The sequence below is a fragment of the Amblyomma americanum genome, chromosome 1 (assembly GCF_052857255.1).
Source record: "Amblyomma americanum isolate KBUSLIRL-KWMA chromosome 1, ASM5285725v1, whole genome shotgun sequence".
In the NCBI taxonomy this organism is placed as follows: domain Eukaryota; kingdom Metazoa; phylum Arthropoda; class Arachnida; order Ixodida; family Ixodidae; genus Amblyomma; species Amblyomma americanum.
The window spans coordinates 41883763-41897674 of NC_135497.1; positions in this window are offsets into that span (position 1 = coordinate 41883763).

Here is a 13912-nt window from a genome sequence, read left to right on the forward strand (position 1 = left end):
AATTGCTCATGTAGTAGTTCGACCGTTGAAATTTAAATTTTCGCCACAAGGGTTAGCTTTGAGTGACCTTACTTGCAGAATGCCTGCCGCAACCCTGGAAGCTCAGTTTGGTTCTGTTTTGAGAAATGTGGTTGGCACTGTCTAATTAAATATTCTGTTTCGAGCAGGAACGAAAACACGATAATATGCGGCTATTGGAGAAGTATCAAAGGGGCTTTAGGACATGAGAAATGTGCCAAGAATCATAACGGTCAAGTGCAGCTACAGCGGAATACTTTCCGGCAGTGTAATACAAGGTTAATCTCTCCAGTAGCTCGCAGAAGCCCCACTCTTCCCTCTACCAAAATACAGTGGCTCGCGAAAGAGGCCCGCGGAGATGAACGGAAGCAAGAGCACGGAGTACCGTCGGACGAGGCTCGGAACTAATCTCGTGTTATTTTTCAGAATTTCACAGTTGCATGATTGGGGATAATGTGTCGAATATACGGCGGGGTTTAAGATGATTCAGCAGTAATGTGCCTGTTAAGCGAAGAGCTGTCACCATCCCCCGGAATGTTTCAGCTACGAGCCGGAGCTGTCCCCGGGCCTGGTGTACCGGATGGAGCAGCCCAGTGTCTTGCTGCTTGTCTTCGTCTCTGGAAAGGTGGTGCTCACCGGTGAGGACTCTGCAGCCTGCAGGGGGCGCCGCATGTATACCGATAGCGCTCGAGAGCGTGTGATGGCTCTGTGATGATGTTGCACGGGTCCGCACTGATGAATTGGAGTGGGTGGTTGCCTTCGCAAAGCACCTGTTTTTATTGTAATGAAGGGGTCTGCGTTGATGATACTCGAGATTTTAGAGCCGTTCGTCAACGACATTTTTTTTTTTGCTACAGGAACTCGGAAGATGAGCACGGAGTACACTATGAAATGAAAGAAAATGAAAGATGCGTTAGTGAGCACGCGTGCCCATGATGAGAATGCAGTGAGAGAGGCAACAGAGGAAGCGAAGAATACGACGGCACAATACCTTGCACCGCGTTGTTGTCATCGCATAATATGTTGTCCCTTGGCGCTGTGATTTCACCGTCTGCCTGAGCCAATTCTTGCCCTGCTATCCGCTGTGCTTTGTTACAACGAGCTGCAAAAAAAAGAAATTTGCTCAAATGCTGAGCTCAAGACCACATGTCATCATCATCAGCCTCCCAACTACGTCCACTGCGAGACCTCTCCCATATCCCCCCATCTAACGCTGTCCTGAGCCAGAACATGCGAATGAAATTAAACGGATTAGAAATATTTTATGAGGTGCAAAGAAGTATCAATTTCAGACAGAAATGGTAATAGCGCTGCAATTAGACGTACACAAGAAAGACTGACACAGGACATGCGCTAACTTCATCTGATTTTATTTACTGCAAAGCCAGCAAATATATGGAAAATTCAAGGCATGCGCAAACAACGCCTACACAACAGGCATCAACAAAACCGTTCAAGATATGATATCTCATTCTTGAAAAGGCGAACCGAGGTATCACTCACGCAATCTACTCCCCTCTCCCTAATGTGGAATGCTTCCAGAAGCTCCCTCGCCTTCGTATCTCCACTCCTGCCCAGAATCTTTATCTCCCGAAGCCGTGGCTCACACTTCTTGCATTGCTGGCATCTTTTTTGCCGCGGCCCATGTTCTGCCGCACGATTACAAACGAAGCACTCCGCGCAATGCTGTGAAAGATGCGCACCTCCTAGATTTGTAAGCGATCTTGCGTGCTCAGCCGCGCGGTCATCAACGCACCGCCCCGTTTGGCCCACGTAGGCTTTTCCGCAAGTCAGTGGTATTTCATACACCACACCTGTGCAGCACTTCACGTACTGCTTACCATGCTTTTTGTTGCAGGAGCTCTTTTTATCGCTCCCAATGCGCGCGCATAGCTGGCCACGCTTTCGTGGGGCAGAAAACACGACCGGCACGCCATGTCGCTTTGCCACTTTCTTCACATTGTGCGCGACCCTGTGCACATAAGGCACAACTTCTGGTCTCACCGACTGTTTGTTCGGCTCAGTCGACTTGTGAAACAACGCACACTTGACTTTTCTTAGGAGGGCTTCAGCAACTGCTGTGATAACCGTGCATGGGAACCTCGCCGAAACCAACCGATCAACTTGCGTGTCAAAACTCATCTGCATAGCATGGTGACACGACTTCACGAGAGCCGACTCAAGGCAGAGGCGAGCAATGGCGCGTTTTACAGTTTTTGAGTGTGCTGAAGTGTAAGGCAAAAGCTCCTTCTGGGCTCGAGGGGAATAACGCCAACAAACATGATCCTCGCCCAGGGTAATATTAAGATCTAAAAACTGTAAGCTCCCCCCTTTGGGTAGCTCATGAGTGAACACCAACCCCTTCCCCTCTTTTTGGAAGTTGGCTAAAACTGTGTTAACAGTATCCGTGTAGGTCAAGTTATTTTGTTTTTTAAAAACAACTAGAAAACCGTCAACATACCTAAATACTTTTAGTACTCCCTTCCCTGTTAAACTTAGTTCTAGGGCGCGGTCAATAAAAGCTAGAAAAATGTTAGTAAGAACTGGAGCTACGCAGGACCCGATGCAAATCCTTTGTCTTTGGCGGTAAAATTTGTTGTCAAATGAGACAAACGTCACACTAAGATAAAATTCAAGCAACTTAATAAAATCACAAAACGACACGCCTGAGGAGTTCTGGAAACTAACAGCACCGCTACTTTCTATGGCTTCCCTCACGCAAGTGAACAAGGCATCGTGGGGCACCGAATAAAACAAGTCTTCTACATCAACAGAACAGACATAACCAATAGAGGCATTTCCCTCCAGAAACCTAACAACATCTTTAGAACTTTTTGTAGCGAAAGGATCATGAACACTAAGTGAGCTCAGATGCTTCTGTAAGAATTTGCTAAGAACCACCTGCCACGTACCATTCTCACTGACCACAGTTCTAAAAGGTATCGACGGTTTATGCGTTTTTGCTGTAAAAAATACAGAAAGAGCATTGTATTTACTGTTACTGATGTGGTTTGCCAGCCTACCTAATTCTAAGTCCTTACACAACAAGATTGCTTTCCCCTTTACCCTCGTTGCGCTAGCTTTCAAAGGAACAAAGTTCTTGGCAACCGCTTCACCTGCTCTTGTTCGGAACTCTCCTTCGGGGAGCACCACGAAGCCACCATCCTTGTCGGCTTGGAGAAGCCGGAGGCTGTGCTGTTTGAAGTAGGACACCACTTTTGCCATGGGATCCTTGCCTGGTCCAGTAGAGGAGCGACTTGTAGATCTGGTCAGAGCGTCCACACCATCAAGGAGGCACCTTTCCTTGTTTTCTTCTGCAGCCTTTCCTGCGATGCGTCTGTTTAGAGCGAGGAACTCATGTGCTTGAACCCGTGGTTCATGGCTGAACTTCGGCCCCTGGTTCAACGTGTTTCTTACGTCGCTAGGAAGCTCTACTTCCCCGATGATAGTCACACCTTTTCCCGCTGGCTTCTTAGTCTTCTGTACGGCAGAAGACTGCAACACTTCATTCAGAGTGTGAGCCCACCAAAACTCGGTCAATCTTCCTGTAAGGCGACGAATCGCACGAAGATTCTTCTCCGCCAGCCACCCCGGATCCAGGTTGTAACATAGAGCCCGCACATGGTCTTCACATCTTCTAATTTGTCTCCACAGCTCTGTTCTCAGAAACTTGCAACTAAGAAGCCAGCGGGAAAAGGTGTGACTATCATCGGGGAAGTAGAGCTTCCTAGCGACGTAAGAAACACGTTGAACCAGGGGCCGAAGTTCAGCCATGAACCACGGGTTCAAGCACATGAGTTCCTCGCTGTAAACAGACGCATCGCAGGAAAGGCTGCAGAAGAAAACAAGGAAAGGTGCCTCCTTGATGGTGTGGACGCTCTGACCATATCTACAAGTCGCTCCTCTACTGGACCAGGCAAGGATCCCATGGCAAAAGTGGTGTCCTACTTCAAACAGCACAGCCTCCGGCTTCTCCAAGCCGACAAGGATGGTGGCTTCGTGGTGCTCCCCGAAGGAGAGTTCCGAACAAGAGCAGGTGAAGCGATTGCCAAGAACTTTGTTCCTTTGAAAGCTAGCGCAACGAGGGTAAAAGGGAAAGCAATCTTGTTGTGTAAGGACTTAGAATTAGGTAGGCTGGCAAACCACATCAGTAACAGTAAATACAATGCTCTTTCTGTATTTTTTACAGCAAAAACGCATAAACCGTCGATACCTTTTAGAACTGTGGTCAGTGAGAATGGTACGTGGCAGGTGGTTCTTAGCAAATTCTTACAGAAGCATCTGAGCTCACTTAGTGTTCATGATCCTTTCGCTACAAAAAGTTCTAAAGATGTTGTTAGGTTTCTGGAGGGAAATGCCTCTATTGGTTATGTCTGTTCTGTTGATGTAGAAGACATGTTTTATTCGGTGCCCCACGATGCCTTGTTCACTTGCGTGAGGGAAGCCATAGAAAGTAGCGGTGCTGTTAGTTTCCAGAACTCCTCAGGCGTGTCGTTTTGTGATTTTATTAAGTTGCTTGAATTTTATCTTAGTGTGACGTTTGTCTCATTTGACAACAAATTTTACCGCCAAAGACAAGGGATTTGCATCGGGTCCTGCGTAGCTCCAGTTCTTACTAACATTTTTCTTGCTTTTATTGACCGCGCCCTAGAACTAAGTTTAACAGGGAAGGGAGTACTAAAAGTATTTAGGTATGTTGACGATTTTCTAGTTGTTTTTAAAAAACAAAATAACTTGACCTACACGGATACTGTTAACACAGTTTTAGCCAACTTCCAAAAAGAGGGGAAGGGGTTGGTGTTCACTCATGAGCTACCCAAAGGGGGGAGCTTACAGTTTTTAGACCTTAATATTACCCTGGGCGAGGATCATGTTTGTTGGCGTTATTCCCCTCGAGCCCAGAAGGAGCTTTTGCCTTACACTTCAGCACACTCAAAAACTGTAAAACGCGCCATTGCTCGCCTCTGCCTTGAGTCGGCTCTCGTGAAGTCGTGTCACCATGCTATGCAGATGAGTTTTGACACGCAAGTTGATCGGTTGGTTTCGGCGGGGTTCCCATGCACGGTTATCACAGCAGTTGCTGAAGCCCTCCTAAGAAAAGTCAAGTGTGCGTTGTTTCACAAGTCGACTGAGCCGAACAAACAGTCGGTGAGACCAGAAGTTGTGCCTTATGTGCACAGGGTCGCGCACAATGTGAAGAAAGTGGCAAAGCGACATGGCGTGCCGGTCGTGTTTTCTGCCCCACGAAAGCTTGGCCAGCTATGCGCGCGCATTGGGAGCGATAAAAAGAGCTCCTGCAACAAAAAGCATGGTAAGCAGTACGTGAAGTGCTGCACAGGTGTGGTGTATGAAATACCACTGACTTGCGAAAAAGCCTACGTGGGCCAAACGGGGCGGTGCGTTAATGACCGCGCGGCTGAGCACGCAAGATCGTTTACAAATCTAGGAGGTGCGCATCTTTCACAGCATTGCGCGGAGTGCTTCGTTTGTAATCGTGCGGCAGAACATGGGCCGGGGCAAAAAAGATGCCAGCAATGCAAGAAGTGTGAGCCACGGCTTCGGTAGATAAAGATTCTGGGCAGGAGTGGAGATACGAAGGCGAGGGAGCTTCTGGAAGCATTCCACATTAGGAAGAGGGGAGTAGATTGCGTGAGTGATACCTCGGTTCGCCTTTTCAAGAATGAGATATCATATCTTGAACGGTTTTGTTGATGCCTGTTGTGTAGGTGTTGTTTGCGCATGCCTTGAATTTTTCATATATTTGCTGGCTTTGCAGTAAATAAAATCAGATGAAGTTAGCGCATGTCCTGTGTCAGTCTTTCTTGTGTACGTCTAATTGCAGCGCTATTACCATTTCTGTCTGAAATAATGCACCATCTAGCCCAAACTGACGTTCTTCTAAAGAAGTATCAACAGCAGCTCTAAGCGAGGGCGCATCCAGACCACATGTTCGGGTCTCTCAATCGCGTGACCACAGGCGGCAGTCAGTCTCGTTGGTCATTGCCGCTGCTCAACAGGATCGCGTGATTCCGAAATGGTGAGATTTTCTGTGGCATGCTTACACTGCCGCTACCACCATGAGGAAGACCTACCCGGATCCAGCGGTCGCTATAAAAAAAATGATGCGTGGAAACTCGGGCTACAAAACTGCACGTAAAACAACTACAGTTGAACGGTTTACAATTACGCGCTATTTCACAAATTTAAATAGAAACGTTATTACCATACAGGCCGCTTTCTTGCCCTCGTGGATCGCTTTTTGGCGCAAGCACATTTTTCTAAGAAGGATGACAATCATTAATATTCACTGTGGTCAGCAGAGCAGCCCTTTGCGACTCTCCTCATTAGCCGAGCCAACTGCGCGGCGCTGGTTGGTAGCGTCCTGAAATACGACTTGAAGCAGCCCCTTGATTCAGGAGCATTCCCGATTTGATATTTTGGAAACCAACATTTTAACAAGCCTCACATTGTTGTATAACTACGCTGACTGCAGAGATTCGTTCGTTTGAAACAGAATTTCGCAAACGAGAAAATTATTCACTAGCGACGCTTGTTGTTTTAATTGGTGCATAGCGCATGAAAAAGACTAGCGCAATATAATACACAAGACAATGTGAGAGACGCCAACAGCACGAGCGCTAGCAAAATTAACTTTATTTATTTATTTATTTAATAATGCGGAGTCGCTTGACTCCAACTGTATCGCAGACCGGTTCATTTGCAACAGATACAAACGAACAGATATTGTAACAGCTATGATCAATTCTATTGGGCTAGAATCTCTCCAGACAAGGCGCACTGAAGCTATGCTGAAATTTCTGTGCCTGATATATAATATTCTGATTAAAATAAACACTCAAGGTTTTATTACACCTTTTTCGTGTGCAAGTACGCATTATAACCATGGAAAAATGCTACAAGAGTTTCTTGTATATTCTAATATTTTTGTCAAATTGATTACAGAGTGCAATAAATTGCCGAAGTGTGTAGTGAAAAGCCCGAATGTAGAAGTGTTGATAATTTGAGAGCCTTTTGTATGTGAAACCCTTGATTTTTGCTTCTTTTTTCGCATTATCTGTTTGCTTTTGCAAGACGCTCGTCTATATCTAGTTTATTTTTTACTTGTATCTGTGCTCACCCCTACAAGCATGAGCTGGTTCCCGCGTTTTGGAGGTTTTTGCTCACAATTTCTTACTCATTGCCTTCAATGGTTTGACACCCCCGCAGGAGCCAAGGTCCGGCAGCACATCTACCAGACTTTCGACATCTACACCATATTGGAAAGCCACCGGAAGGCGTGAAACGACCTGCACAGCCAAGCTGCGTCGGAATAAGCGCCCGTGGAGAGAGTGGAAGTGTCGTTGTACGCTCTGACTTGTCAAGGAATTTTGGACATCAACAATATACGTGGCACAAACTCGAGGATTCCGATACGGGACGGGCCCAGCACAATGGTCACTGGTGCACAATCCGCCTGCAGGACTCGACTCTGGCACAAGGGATGGTGGCGCCCTTCACACGCCGCACACCTCTCTCCATGGTACTGAACGCGTTAATGCGACAGCCCCAGAGATCGTCGACCGAGCGCCAACACAAACACTGAACTGAATCTCGCTTGGATATGAGAGAAACAGCAGCAGATACTCCCCCTCCCCACTTCCCTCCTTGACCTCTTCTCTCATATCGAGAAGAATCCAGGAGGGTGACGGATCAGGCCAATTGGTGCATATATGTCATATTCAGAATCGCTGCCAAAACACGGACACAGAGAGAGACAGATTCAACTGATTTAATTGTAGAAAAACCGCATGGGCTTTATGCGCTTCCTGAAGCACTGGAATTACAGCAGCAGCAAACATACTTGTGAATGATTACTAAAAAAGGCAATCTATTTTCTTGGTAATGAAAATGACTGTGAACTGAGTCAGGTACTCCGAAGTGAAGCTATCTTTTTGTGTGATTCGGTGATATCTCGAGTTAATCGACGTCGGCTTCTTGGAATGATGCGGCACTGATTTATGAACAGAACACAGTTGCGGCACTTTCTGCAGCGAATACCCGAGAATCCACCGGACGAATTTCTTATATTGTTGTTGAGCTCGCGCAGCCGGTCGTTGAAACAGCGCCCAGACTGTCCCACATTCTTCTTGCCACAAGACAGCGGGAGGCAATAACTCAAACTTCGCACTCAAAGTATGCTGTTTGATGTTTTATACCACATTGTTTTTTGAAAGAAGCGTACGGCTTCTTGAGCTTGCAGAGTTTTAGCTTGTGGGGAACAGTGAAAATAATTTTCACGTCAACTTTTTTCACAATTTTCTTTAGGTTGTCTGAAACGCTGCGAACATAAGGAAGCAGAGCCACTCTTTTCTTTTCACTGCTCGTCTGGGGAGCCTTTTCTTAATAAGCGCGAAGGCTCGTCAGAATGCGTTCTGCTACAGAAACTAATAGTGAAAAAATTGGTGATGGTTTACCTCAGGTTAAACCTGGAGGGACGCGATAGCTACAGCTGGCCGAGTGGAACTTACTGAGTTGAATTGCAAAGTCAGTCTTTCGCCGCTCCGTTTCGCTGGGCGTTCCTTCTTCATCTGATGAGAAATCATAATGTTTATGAAACACGTCACCATGAAATATGGCACATTCCATCAGTGCGAACCAACTACTTCATTCAGTCATTACGCGTGAGATTAACGTCCCTGCTAAATATTCGTAATCTATGAAAAAAATCTGTATGCTAAAAGAAAACGTAGAAGAAAGACTACGACATTTCCTACAGTTTTTACAACTTTCATCAACGTGTCACTTTCTGTTGCTTTTTCTAACTTTCAGATTGTTGGCTTTGCTATCCTGTATCCACCTATGCTTCCTTGCTGTCGACCTTTGGTATACTTAAATATTATCCTTGTATCTACCTTGTATTATTACTCACAATGTTTTTACTTGTATATTGTAAATTGTTTGTCCACAGATATTAATAAGAGACTTGTTCATTTAGTTTTCAGTCGTGACTCTTTATGTTCTGAATTATAAATTTGCAACTGACGTTGCCAACTATCATTTATACATGTCTGTACGAGCATGAATTGTTAAGGGGCACAGACCCCGTCAAGCTGGCTTCTTCAGCTTTTTGTCTGTGCTCCAGACCTCTGTAAAGATGTCGAATAAAGATGAATGAATGAATCTTTGTCCCACTTGACACAGAGCATGCACACAGCTGTGACAGCTCGGTTTCGCCGGCGCGCCGCGCCGCCGGCACCAGCAGCTCCTCCACACCACGTGGCTTATCACGTGACCAACCAGGTGATGAACCACGTGATCAGCCACTGCGGCGCCGCCACCGCCACGGCGCCGCCACGCTGAAGGCTCGAAATGCTACCGTAATGTAGCTACGCTAGAGAAAGGTATGCCCTACTTCGCACGTCCATTTGATCTGGTTGGAAAAAGTTTGGAGCATGCAGCTGTAGCAAGATTTTGTTAGATCATTTTGAAGCAAAGTCCGTCTATTCATCCGCTTTACTAACCTGGAGTGGGTGAAGCGAAAGCTAAGAGGGGCTTATTATTTATTTATTTATTTGAAATGCCTCACAGGCCCGAAGAGGATTGTGTAAGGGGGGGCGGCAAAACATGAAGATCAAACTTAAAAGGGGACAAGCAAAAACAGGGAAGCAAGGCACTATAAATGATCAGAAAAAATTTGAAACACCTGAATATATTATGGAGGAAAAACGCTAAGGCGCCCGTGTGCTGTGCGATGTCAGTGCACGTTAAAGATCCCGAGGTGGTCGAAATTATACCGGAGCCCTCCACTACGCACCTCCTCTTCCTTTCTTCTTTCACTCCCTCCTTTATCCCTTCCCTTACGGCGCGGTTCAGGTGTCCAACGATATATGAGACAGATACTGCGCCATTTCCTTTCCCCCCAAAAGCAATTATTATTACTCAATATATTACAGAACAGCTGGCATAGGAACACCGAAATAAATCCAAAAAAGGGACAGAGGGTACATCATAAAATATAAAATTAAAAAGCACATGGCACCTTTACTAGTGCCAACAAAATTTGGAAAACAGAAATACAAACAAAAAAATTAAACGAAATGCGTAACAGAATACGTAAAGGAGATTGCATCAACATGTTAAGATGACTTCAGTGAAATGTGCGTCACGAGGATCATAACACCAGCAAACATGGTTTTTAGAGAAAACTGCATGTCTAGAAACCGGAACTTCTACGCTACAAGCGAAACTTTAAAACTTCCACAATTTCATCGGGAAAACACCTTTATAACCTGAAATGACAAGCCCTTACTAAAAAAGATTGTGATAAACCTTGGTTTGCTGTTTAGCGCCCTTTCTTAGTGGCCTCTTTTTAAGCCACCTTCACAAAACCATTCTGCGTCACTTTGTACGGTTGGAAGAATTTACGATTTTATATCCGTTCAATTTTAATGGGAAGGCATTACATTGCTTATCGGCAACGAAACCCGGCTTCGGCGTTGACCAGCCGCCGTGGTTCCGAAGATCCCAGATTATCTCAGCGTGGTATCAAAGGAAAATAAAGTTACTGCCGAAGGTGTGAGGAATTGAACCAATTATTTTCCAGGCGCACACTGAACCCATAGGCTCAAGAACCCATGAACCCAGGCGAGCACTGAACTCATAGGCCAGAAAGCGTTTTTCTTTATTACCTGTTCAGGGTAAAAAAATAGACATCAGCAGCAGAGCAAAATAACAATAACAATACAATAATGTTCAATGAGGCAGCCGCAAATGAACCTGCAAAACCGCATTGATTCTTGGCAAAGAAAGGTGAACTTAGTATATGCATTGTCTTACGACTGTGTGCTAAAGAGTAAGTGCGTAATTAGAAATTACGGGGAGAAAAATAAAATTAAAAATAAAAAGCAAAAATGCTTTCGCATTAAAAGTGCGTAAGTAGTCAAGTTCCCTGCGGTATTGATAGACTCTGGCCCGAACGCTCTTCAACACGAAGCTAGAAAGACTTTAGCTGCCTTTCACGATCACCAAGGCGGAAATTTGGGCGAGTTGGTAAGTGTTCATTTTCGCTCTCAGCGCAACACGAACGGGACACAAGACGAAGGACTAGCACAAGCTAGTCCTTCGTCTTGTGTCCCGTTCGTGTTGCGCTGAGAAAAAAAAATTCACGATCACCTCAGTCCATTAATACTAAAAATGCAGAGTCGTAAGCAACGCGTCACAAGTAACTGATTACTTGTAATAAAATACATTTTCTTGTAATTTCGCAATTAAACGCTTACTTTTTCAAACAGTAACGTTACAGTTAATTCAATAACATTTCTATGCTTTATTACTGATAATCAGTTACTTCTTTCCAGAAAAATATTGTAATAGACTGTACAGCTTTGAGAACCTGAAATGACGGCCAGCACTTATGCCATAGCGAGGACGTTTCCTTCGTGAAAGAGCGACAACGGGCCGGCTGCGGACAAGCATCGCTCGATTCCGTCCAGACCACAGTCAGGTCACCGCCGTCTTCTATGGCAGTTCTCGTCCAGGACCCCCCCCCCCCCACCTGTCAGATGGCGCCACAACTTGCCTCCCACTACCCCAACTCAGGGGCTTCCACACAAACAGACACACGTTTTTAGAGCAAATATTCTTCCCAAAATTTCTGACGCTTAAAATGTACACTTCAGGAGCTTCCGTTTTGGCATTGTGAAAAGGAAACGTTTCATTGGTGCCGTCTGCTATTGCGGGTTCGCGGCTTATGTTCGTGCCACGAGAAACTTGTCCGAACTCTCACCTTTCTATAAAATATAAAGGAATCCAAGAGTCATATATTCGTCGGGTATGTTCCGGGGTAGACTGCTATAGAAACTTTACCCCAGATGCTCTGTGACTGTAGCAAAAACCCTGACGGGGTTAACTCCGGAACCCTCCCGCCGCGGTGGGCCGCTGCCTTGCGCAGCCCCAGTCTCGGTGACCAACTCTGGACCGTCCAGCGGGCCCGAGAAGCGACGGCGAGGCAACACCTTATGGGGTCACTCTGCGTCCAGCCGGCCGGGAAGGCGAGCTTCCGTGCAAGCTACACGCAGGCGTTATTCAAGTACGCAACACGTTTCCCCAACCCGTGGCGCAGAGTCGCAGCCACGGCAGGTCCGGACGAAATAGGCAACGGCAGGGCACGCTAGGAAATAGTTTATTATCCTAACGCGAGGTAAAGCACACTGCGGAAGAATGTTCTATCCGTAAAATAGATGTTCAGTAGCTCACCAAGTCGTTGACGTCGACCGGCGTTGGTGTTCGGGGGCCGGCGGGCAGCGGAAGGGGTCCGTGGGGCAGTTAGGTAAGGTCCGGCGGCGAGAGTCCCTTCCCGCCGCCCGTTCCCTCCTTTTTATCCCTTCGGGCATTGCCTCCCTGGCAGCAAATCGTTACCGTCAAGCATAGGCGTGCTACCCTCTCCGCAGATGGCAGCGCGCAGCCGTGACGTCACGTCAGTGCTGGGGCGGAAATGAGCTGAGTCGCGGGGGTGCCTTCTCTCCACATTCCTGCTGGCCAGCGCGCCCGTGTAAGTCACGGCCGCCGCTGGCGCGGGGGACGAGGAGGGGATACCAGTGTATCCCACAACCTCGACATCCCCACGTGGGAGACCTAAGGCCCCGTCGGCGAAAGCTCTGCAGGGCTTTTGAATAAAGTTGTTACCAACCAAAACCAACAGTCGTTGAAAGCAAGTAGTATAGAAGAGTGTATCTACCCAACGAGTGTATCTTTCGCGCCCGGACAAGCGGCAACAAAACCATGAAATGTCGAACTATCAGATTTTGCTAACAAAAAAATAAATGCTAGAGTTCTCCTCAGTGTCCCTTTAAAGGAGTCATCATCATCATCAGCCTGACTACACCCACTGCAGGGCAAAGGCCTCTCCCATGTCTCTCCAATTAACCCAGTCTTGTCAGCTGCGCACGCCCTATGCCTGCGAACTTCTTTATCTCATCCGCCTAACTAACCTTCTGTAGCGCCCTACTAAACTTGCTTTCTCTTGGAATCCACTCCGTTACCCTTAAAGGCAAGCGGTTATCTTGCCTTCGTATTACATGCCTTGCCCAAGCCCATTTCTTTCTCTTGATTTCGACTAGCATATCATTAACCCGCGTTTATTCCCTCCCCCGCTCTGCCCGCTTCCGTTCTCTTAACGTTACACGTATAATTTTTTTAAAGGAATACACACACAATTTTGGTGGCATGTTTTCCTTGACTACAATTATGCGGAAGACACTACTATGCATGAATCACTATGTGATATTCGCATACGGCCGCTAAATAACTCAAAATCGTTTACGAATACCTTCCACATAATAATCGTCACATCTATGTTTTATTCGTTTACATGGCCACGCCGTGGCCAAAAATGAGTGTTAAGGCGAGGAAAGGACCTCGTTCAAGATGGATACTTGCTGGCATCAACTGACTGAGAACGTCCTCGCTTGGCAAAGACCTAAAGAAAACATGCGTACCAAAGAAAAAGGTCGGTGCAGCGCACGTGTGATGCGGTGAAAGCGCATTTCGGTAGTGCAAACCCCATGACACTGGTAGTGAACTTTCAAAAAAAAAATTTTTTTGCGGCACACAAAATTTATTCGAACAAAAGACTGTGGATTGCAAGCTAATAAGTCTGTGTTTAAAGAGTAATCTCAAGTCTTTTATCTCGATGGCCTTTATGCTTATTTTGGTCTCAATCTAAGAAAAGCATCACTTTTTGCCAACTTTGGGACTGATTTTCTAAGAAAATACTCTTTAAAGAAAGATCAATATATTTTTGGCAGACGACTACTATTAAGTGGACGGTAAAAATTTTATTGTGATTGAAATATGAACAACGTTTATAATAACAAATTCTGGAAATGCACAATTT